We start from the raw sequence: 7,908 nt of genomic DNA, 5'->3' as shown, positions 1-7,908 counted from the left end.
AGAGACACGCAAGTGCCAAATTCTATTGCAAACAATTTTTTTGAAAACAATTTACATTAATTTTCGTATTCATTAAGAATTTCCGTCCATATGATATTATTTGAACATTCAATAGACTTACCGCGTATCTTGCGGCACGGGACTCCCTCGCATACCGACACTTGACAATTTTAATCACTTGAAATTCGGCACAATCGCAATGCCCCTCTTCTTAATGAATACGAAAATTAATGTAAATTGTTTTCAAAAAAATTGTTTGCAATAGAATTTGGCACTTACGTGTCTCTGTGGCGGTTCTTCGTCGTAGTTTGAACTTGATATAGCGTGATAATGTTTACAATCGGGGTGGATTGCTTAGAGTAATAAAATGATTCCACACAACAAATTAAAGAAGAATACTGGACGGTCTACTGTTAATTTTGTCAAAAATCATTGCAAAATTGTTATATTGTAAAATGCGGATACCGAGGCGAATAATGCACAATAAGAAGCGAGAAATTATTACTGACTAACATTAGGAACAAATTTAAATTATGTAACTAGGTTTAAATTAATTTAGGTTTTTATTATTGTACTGAGGACGGTCAGATGGTGACCGAAACGTCTACTTGGTTGAATGTTTATTATTAATATATAACTTATTGACATCTTAAGTGTGGCTGTATGCTCCTTTTTTACTTAACCTTCTTAACATTGAGCCACTTTATAATATTGAAAATAAATAATTTCATTTTATAATCTAATCTTAAAGGACAGTTTATAGTTCTATATCGTTCGGAATTAATTCTTGACACTCGAATTAGGTGCGTTCGGCAATATAAATCTGAGATGTGAGCTAACAGATGGCGAGCTTGATCACGTGATTTGCGAGCAATCCGAGTGCCAAGAATTAATTCCGAACGCTACAAAGCTGTAAACTGTCCTTCAAGGTTAGATTATAAAATGAAATTGTTTATTTGTATGAATAAATAATACCTTATTAATTGAAAATGTCTCTTTCATTTTATTAGAAACTGATAATAGTCTTAAATTATTAATAGTCTTATATTAAAAATAGATCGTTACACATAAAGTAGCAGACTCATATACAAGATGTGTTTTCTTAAAAGAAAATACTACATTGCAAAATAAATTTCAGCAATTTATAAGTTATATCACTTAATTTATAATTGTTAGAGTCTTTAATATATTAATACAGTTTGATTTTATTTCATTCTATATGTGCAATATAAGCTTTAATCTAAAAATTAACTAGCAAATTCTTTTTCAAATACGTAACGTCAAATTCATAAAGAGGAAAAGAATTAAAACTTACTTTCCTTGTTAAATATTATACATAATGTACTCCATCAATTTCTATTTGATAGCATTTGTTTGAGCGTTTGTAGATTCAGACATTATAATACAGTTCAAATACACTATTTGTAAATAGAAGTATTAAAAGAGACGAACGTTATGTGTTAATGAATCAATTGGATACATTATCATAAATATACGGATTATTAATTTAATTTAGGCGCGAAAATCTGCATTAGCTCTGCAAGCTCGGTTTTTGAATCCGGAATGGATCCAGCAGCTCGATTAGCTCTAGAAATGTTATCGAATACAGATGAGATGATATGTAGCAGAAAGATGCGAGTTGCCGAACGATTTTCGAAGTAAAAAAGCAAACGGACGCCTCCTACTTGCAATGCCGAACACACCTATTACTCGAAGATCGCGTAATCAAGCTCGCTATCTGCTAGCTCGCATCTAAGATTTACATTACCGGACACATCTTTTCTAGTTAATCTAGAGGTCTGGTTTTTTTTAAATAGTTCTGAACTAGCGTAATAAAAGCGAAACAAACTATTGATCTCTTCGTGTTACCTAAAATTCCCAAAAATTTTCGAACTTAAAATTAAACAGATACATATTTAGACGTTGAAAAAAGAGAAAGCCAAGGTGCTGAGTGCAAAAGCTGTAAGTAACACGAATAGACCTTATGGCTGCATTCGAGGAGCGCTCTATCAATGCTCTTTGTGTCATACTATTCTTGTTTCATATATAATGTTTTCATGTTTAATGAACGATGTAGATAGAATGACACAATGTAGCGGATTGCTACATAATTAAGGAGCGGTCCGGCGGACCGAGTCGGTAAAGGAGAAAACTCACTAAGGAGGCCAGACTCGAAGCTGAGTGGTTGACCGTGGCGTTTCGTCTCGGTCCAACACTACTAGACTCATCAGTAAGGCGATGTAGTGAGGACCTGCCTTAGATGCCCTGGTCTCAGTCATTATCCTATTTAAAGGATCTTTGCGTGACTGAGGTGCTTACATGAAACCGAGCGCGTTCCGTCATTGGACCTCTGGTGGCGGTTGCCACATTACTCCCTTCCTAATGGAGGCACTATCCAAGGGAATCGCATCGGAATGATAATCAGGACGGTGCGATCGGTATAGCTTCTGTATTGCTCGATGCTGCTCTATGTTGCTCCATGCTGCTCCATGTTGCTTTGTACTGCCCAGCGTGTGTGAGAGCGTGTGGATGTGTGGAAGCGTGTGTAGGAGCGTGTGTAGGAGCGTGTGTGGGAGCGTATGTGCTCGCTGCTGCGCTATGCTGCTCCGTGCGGCTCCGTATACGAACACATATGGGTCCCCGTAAGAGACTAAAAATACATGTGCGTGTTTTCTCGTTTCCATGTCGATAGATCACCTTATGTGACGACACCTTATGCTACACATAAGGCGTTGTTCAGTGCGGCTCTGTGTGCAGCACGGTGCAGCACGGTGCAGCACGGTGCAGCACGGTGCAGCACGGTGCAGCACGGTGCAGCACGGTGCAGCACGGTGCAGCACGGTGCAGCACGGTGCAGCACGGTGCAGCACGGTGCAGCACGGTGCAGCACGGTGCAGCACGGTGCAGCACGGTGCAGCACGGTGCAGCACGGTGCAGCACGGTGCAGCACGGTGCAGCACGGTGCAGCACGGTGCAGCACGGTGCAGCACGGTGCAGCACGGTGCAGCACGGTGCAGCACGGTGCAGCACGGTGCAGCACGGTGCAGCACGGTGCAGCACGGTGCAGCACGGTGCAGCACGGTGCAGCACGGTGCAGCACGGTGCAGCACGGTGCAGCACGGTGCAGCACGGTGCAGCACGGTGCAGCACGGTGCAGCACGGTGCAGCACGGTGCAGCACGGTGCAGCACGGTGCAGCACGGTGCAGCACGGTGCAGCACGGTGCAGCACGGTGCAGCACGGTGCAGCACGGTGCAGCACGGTGCAGCACGGTGCAGCACGGTGCAGCACGGTGCAGCACGGTGCAGCACGGTGCAGCACGGAGCAGCACGGTGCAGCACGGTGCAGCACGATGCAGCACGGTGCAGCACGATGCAGCACGGAGCAACAGCGAGCACACACGCGAGCACACACGCTCCCATACACGCTCCCACACACGGTCGGCCAACGTGATCAACCGCTACACAGCCTATATCTTTCACTCTAAAGGTGCCTATTCATGAAGCGGAATAGTATTGTGGAATAAGAGCAGAACCAATTACAAGCGTTTCGCTGCGCCAATATCTCGTATTCTAACATTCTCCCTATCAATGCGCTCGATATATCGAGTATGAATACATAAATTATATGTCATTTGTACTGATTCTTGAATCCAAACCTAACATCGTTACACACTTCTCATGTTTGGTCTTGGACAGCGTCTTAATCAATATATCGGCTAACATGTATCGGCTCTGACTCTAGATATTTTACCTTTATATCGCCGCTTTCGCTCGCTTCCTTCGAGAAGTGCTTTCTAATATCTATGTGTTTACTGCTACCATGATATGCATTGTTTTTACTTAATTGTATTGCCCTTTGGCTGTCACAAAACACTTCCGTCGCACCCTCTATAAGATTATGAAATTCATATGTTTTAATAAATGCTGTAAGTATGTAGCCTCTTTAGATGCCTCTGATAGGGACACATATTCCGCCTCTATCGTAGACAGAGCTACGGATTTTTGTTTCTTCGCTTGCCAACTGATCGTGCCGTTTGCTAACATAAAGATGTTTGAGCATGATCTTCTATCGTCGATATCGCTTGCTCAATCCGCATCTACATAAGCGCGCAATATTTTATTTCATTTACTGTACGTGATACAATACTCCATCGTGCCTTTTAAATATCGCAATACTCGTTTAGCCATTCTCCATGTATTGGACCGGGATTCTTGCAATAACCTAAGTACGGTGACAGCAAATGACAAGTACGGTCGTAAGGTCGCGTTTGCTAAATATACGAGCTTTCCAATGAGCTCCCTACGGTATGTTTTTCATTTGCCCCTTTTCTTTTGCACTGCATGGACATCCATCCTTGCTTTACATTCAAATCCATCGGAGTTGCGACAGGATTTGCGTCCATCATATTGAATTTGATTAGCAAGTTTTATATGTATTGACATTGCAATAACCTTATGCTACCTGTGGAACCGTTCCTTTCGACATTTATTCCTAATATTGCTTGTTGCCTCTAAATCCTTCATCTGAAATTGATTCATTAATAGTTTCTTAGTTTTACATAACTCTTTGATGTCGCTAGACGTTATAAGTAAATCGTCTAAACAATAGTTATTACTCTATTTTTCCTAGAGTTAATATAAACGCAAGGATCACAGTCTTGTACATACTTATAGTCGATAGGAAATTATCCAGTTTATTGTACCAAGCCTCTCCCTGTCAGTTTTAGGTCGTACAGAGGCTTTCTAAGCTCGCATACCTTGTCTTCTTCTCCTTTCCTGACGAACAATTTGGGTTGCTCCATATATACTCGTTCCTCAAGGTCTTCCTGTACGTAGGCCGTTACGACATTTGGTAGATGTGCATTTCCGCTTCTACTGATGCTGCCAACAGGGTTCTTATTGTCTCACACTTTGCTATCGGTGCGAATATTTCTTCAAAATCGACACCTCTTCTTTGTTCGCAACCTCACGCGACTAGCCTCGCTTTGTATCTTGACGAGCCATCCTGGTCTCTCTTTAGCTTGAATACCCGGCTATTTTTTTATTAGACAATATCTTTATGCTTGGCGTTTTTTCAACTAAATTCCATGTTTCGTGCTTCATGAATCGTATTCGGTTTTCATTGCTTTTAACCATAACTGTTTATCTGCTCTGTTCAATATGTCTTGCACATTTGGTGGATTCTCATACTGACAAATGGTTAAATTTGCTGCTTCTGAATACTATTGCTTCGGTCTACCCGGTTTTCTCGTTCTAATCTTCTTCGAGCGTCCTCGTTCTCGTTTTGCTTCACTACTTTGCTTCACTACCATCTGTGATTTTCATCGATGTACTCGACTCTGCTTCATTCATTAAATCTTAGGCGTCATTTTCTTTGCCCGCGTTCATCTTTTCAATATTGACAATTCCTTTCGATGTATTCTATATATCGTCATGTGTGCTCGCTACATCATCATCCGCCTCTTCATTTTCTTTAACTTCCGGTTTTACTTCTACAGGGTTGTATTCGATGACGTTTTCTCCATTCAGATTCATTGAGGCCTTGAACAATTCAGTTGTTCGTTCACGATTGAGGTCTTCCTTTTGGATGAAGCGCACGTCTCGGCTTTTGATGATTGTCTTTGTTCCGGGCTGCCACAGTCTGTAAGCCTTTAATTCGCTTGAATACTCTACCATGATCATGGATCTTCCTCTCGCCTCAAATTTTTCTTTATTCACTCCTTTAATCAAGGCAATCGTTTTACATCCAAAAATGTGCATGAATCCCACATACGGTTTCCGGTCGTTCCACATTTCAAAAAGCGTTTTGTCGTTTAATGCCTTAGTCGGGCACTTGTTCCTTATGAAATTTGCTTCTGCCCAGAGACTATTAGGCAGTTTAGATTGCAGCAGCATGCATCGCGCCATTTCTTTCACCAGTGTGCGGTTAGCTCTTTCTGCCATGCCGTTTTGTTGGGATGTATGTAGTCAGTCAGTGTTTGATGCCTTCTGACTCTAATAATTCTGTAAATTCCTTGAAGGTATACTCGTACTTCTTCGCGTTGTTCGTACGTAGTACCTTGATGCTAGGCTAATCTTTCTTTTAACTCATAACATGTATTTCTTAAAGGCAGACAAGATTTCTGAACAGTTCTTCAGCATGACTACTTCCTTGTATCTTGTATAGCCGTCGATAAACGTTGCGAAATATTTCGAATCTCCTAGTGACGTGGTGCTTATCAGCCCACAGATATCCAAGTGGACCGAACCTAGTTTTTCTTTTGCTCTCCTCGATGAACTTTTATATAGAGTTTAGCATATTTTTTCTGTATAACATGTCTCGCAGTCAAATGAAGTTTCTTCCGGATCAAAATTGATTCCGCTTACCATGTCGTTGATTTTTAACTTCTTTAAATCGTGAAGGTTTAAGTGACCAAATCTTTCATGCCATTGTCTTAGCTTATTCGGTGCATGTTCTACAATGTTGAGTGTTGCATCTTCTTTATTTCCATTAACCATGTACAGTTGTCCTCGACGTTTTGCAGTCATAGCGATTGATCCATCCGTACGTTTCACTATTGCTTCGTTTTTACGAAAAATCACGACATAATTATTATCTGTCATTCTGGATACTGACGTTAGATTGTTCCTAAACAATCCTAAACACTCCAGCACTAACAACGTATCTTGTAGTTTTATATTGTTGGTTTCCTGGCAACTTTATGTTCAGTTTGACATCGCCGACATTTCTTGATCTGACCTAACGCTTCAATATATACGTTGCATGCTTTGCTTTTTAAAAAAGTGCTGAATTTTGTGCTATTATTACACATATGCTTTGTCACGCCGCTGTCTAAACATCATTGCGTGGGCCCTGTGTTTAATTCTATCGCTTGCATCGTGATCCTCCGTGTTATTTTTCGTGAGTTGTAGCTTGTGGGTTCTGGATTCAATCGCACGATGGTCGATTTTATCACATTTATAACAGCTTTCCTGAAACTTAGCGTTTCTCGGTTTGAACTGACGTTCCTTTAGAGGATTTGCCTCCTTTAAGATGATTTCTTTTACTTTTAATTAATAAAGCACATACAATATTTTCAGTTTTTAACTCTTAATTACTTCAATATTCACAAGGACGCTAACTCTCGTAAGGATGTCGGTCTATAATAGTATCTCGTCGGTAGCCGTGCGCATGAAGGAATGAATGTATTGCGCCATGGTTTGGTTGGGTCCCTTTTTCATTCGATGCAGTACCGCCTTCCGCATGGATTCTTTTGATTCGTGGTCTTTCTCTAATTCCTTCTATGCTTCTACCGACTTAATATTATCAGCGCTAATGCCTTTTGATCTTTTGTTTTTCATTCGATTCAATTTGTTTCGGTCACAGCTATTTCGCGGTTAACGTACCTCCATAGGTCGTTGACATAAGCACTCGCCTCATCTTGATTTATAGTTTGTGTCGATTAGTTTCTCGATCTTGCACGTTGCCTTCGACGAGGCCATTATGATCCCATTTAAAAACCTTTTTATTTCACAGTACGATACTTATTTGCGTACTGGGCCCATAATCTGTTGATTTGAGTGGTGATAAGGATGCAGAGAGATGATGGATTCAGTTCATAAAAAGACAGATTTATTAGAATATAATCTTACTGTATTATACCATACGCACGCCATAACTCGCTGTTTAAGAAGAAGAATAACTCGAGCACGCGTCGTAAAGAGAGAAACATGGAAACTGCTTACACTATCTGAATGAATCTTTTTTGATATTGCGTACTCATTTATTGATCGCGTTGATCCTGCGCCAATATTGCGTATATTCTAACAGAATATTTTACAAATATTTAATTTATTAATTTTATTATCGTAAATTATATAAATTTATATAATATATATATATTTATATATATTTTATATATATTTAT

The 7,908-nt window shown here is 40.4% G+C and overlaps 1 long non-coding RNA gene across 1 annotated transcript in view; it reads right to left on the bottom strand.

The window, feature by feature from the left end:
• The window catches only part of LOC108757200, a 12,833-nt gene that overhangs the window by 1,032 nt on the left and 3,893 nt on the right, over positions 1 to 7,908 (bottom strand). Inside the window, exon 2 of the long non-coding RNA XR_001939889.1 lies at positions 6,663 to 6,666. This is a non-coding gene — a long non-coding RNA (uncharacterized LOC108757200). The remainder of the gene's footprint in view (positions 1 to 6,662; positions 6,667 to 7,908) is intronic.

Source organism: Trachymyrmex septentrionalis, unplaced genomic scaffold (genome assembly GCF_001594115.1).
Source record: "Trachymyrmex septentrionalis isolate Tsep2-gDNA-1 unplaced genomic scaffold, Tsep1.0 scaffold134, whole genome shotgun sequence".
In the NCBI taxonomy this organism is placed as follows: domain Eukaryota; kingdom Metazoa; phylum Arthropoda; class Insecta; order Hymenoptera; family Formicidae; genus Trachymyrmex; species Trachymyrmex septentrionalis.
Note: the sequence above shows the minus strand (reverse complement) of the source record. Positions and strands in the feature narration are given on the sequence as shown.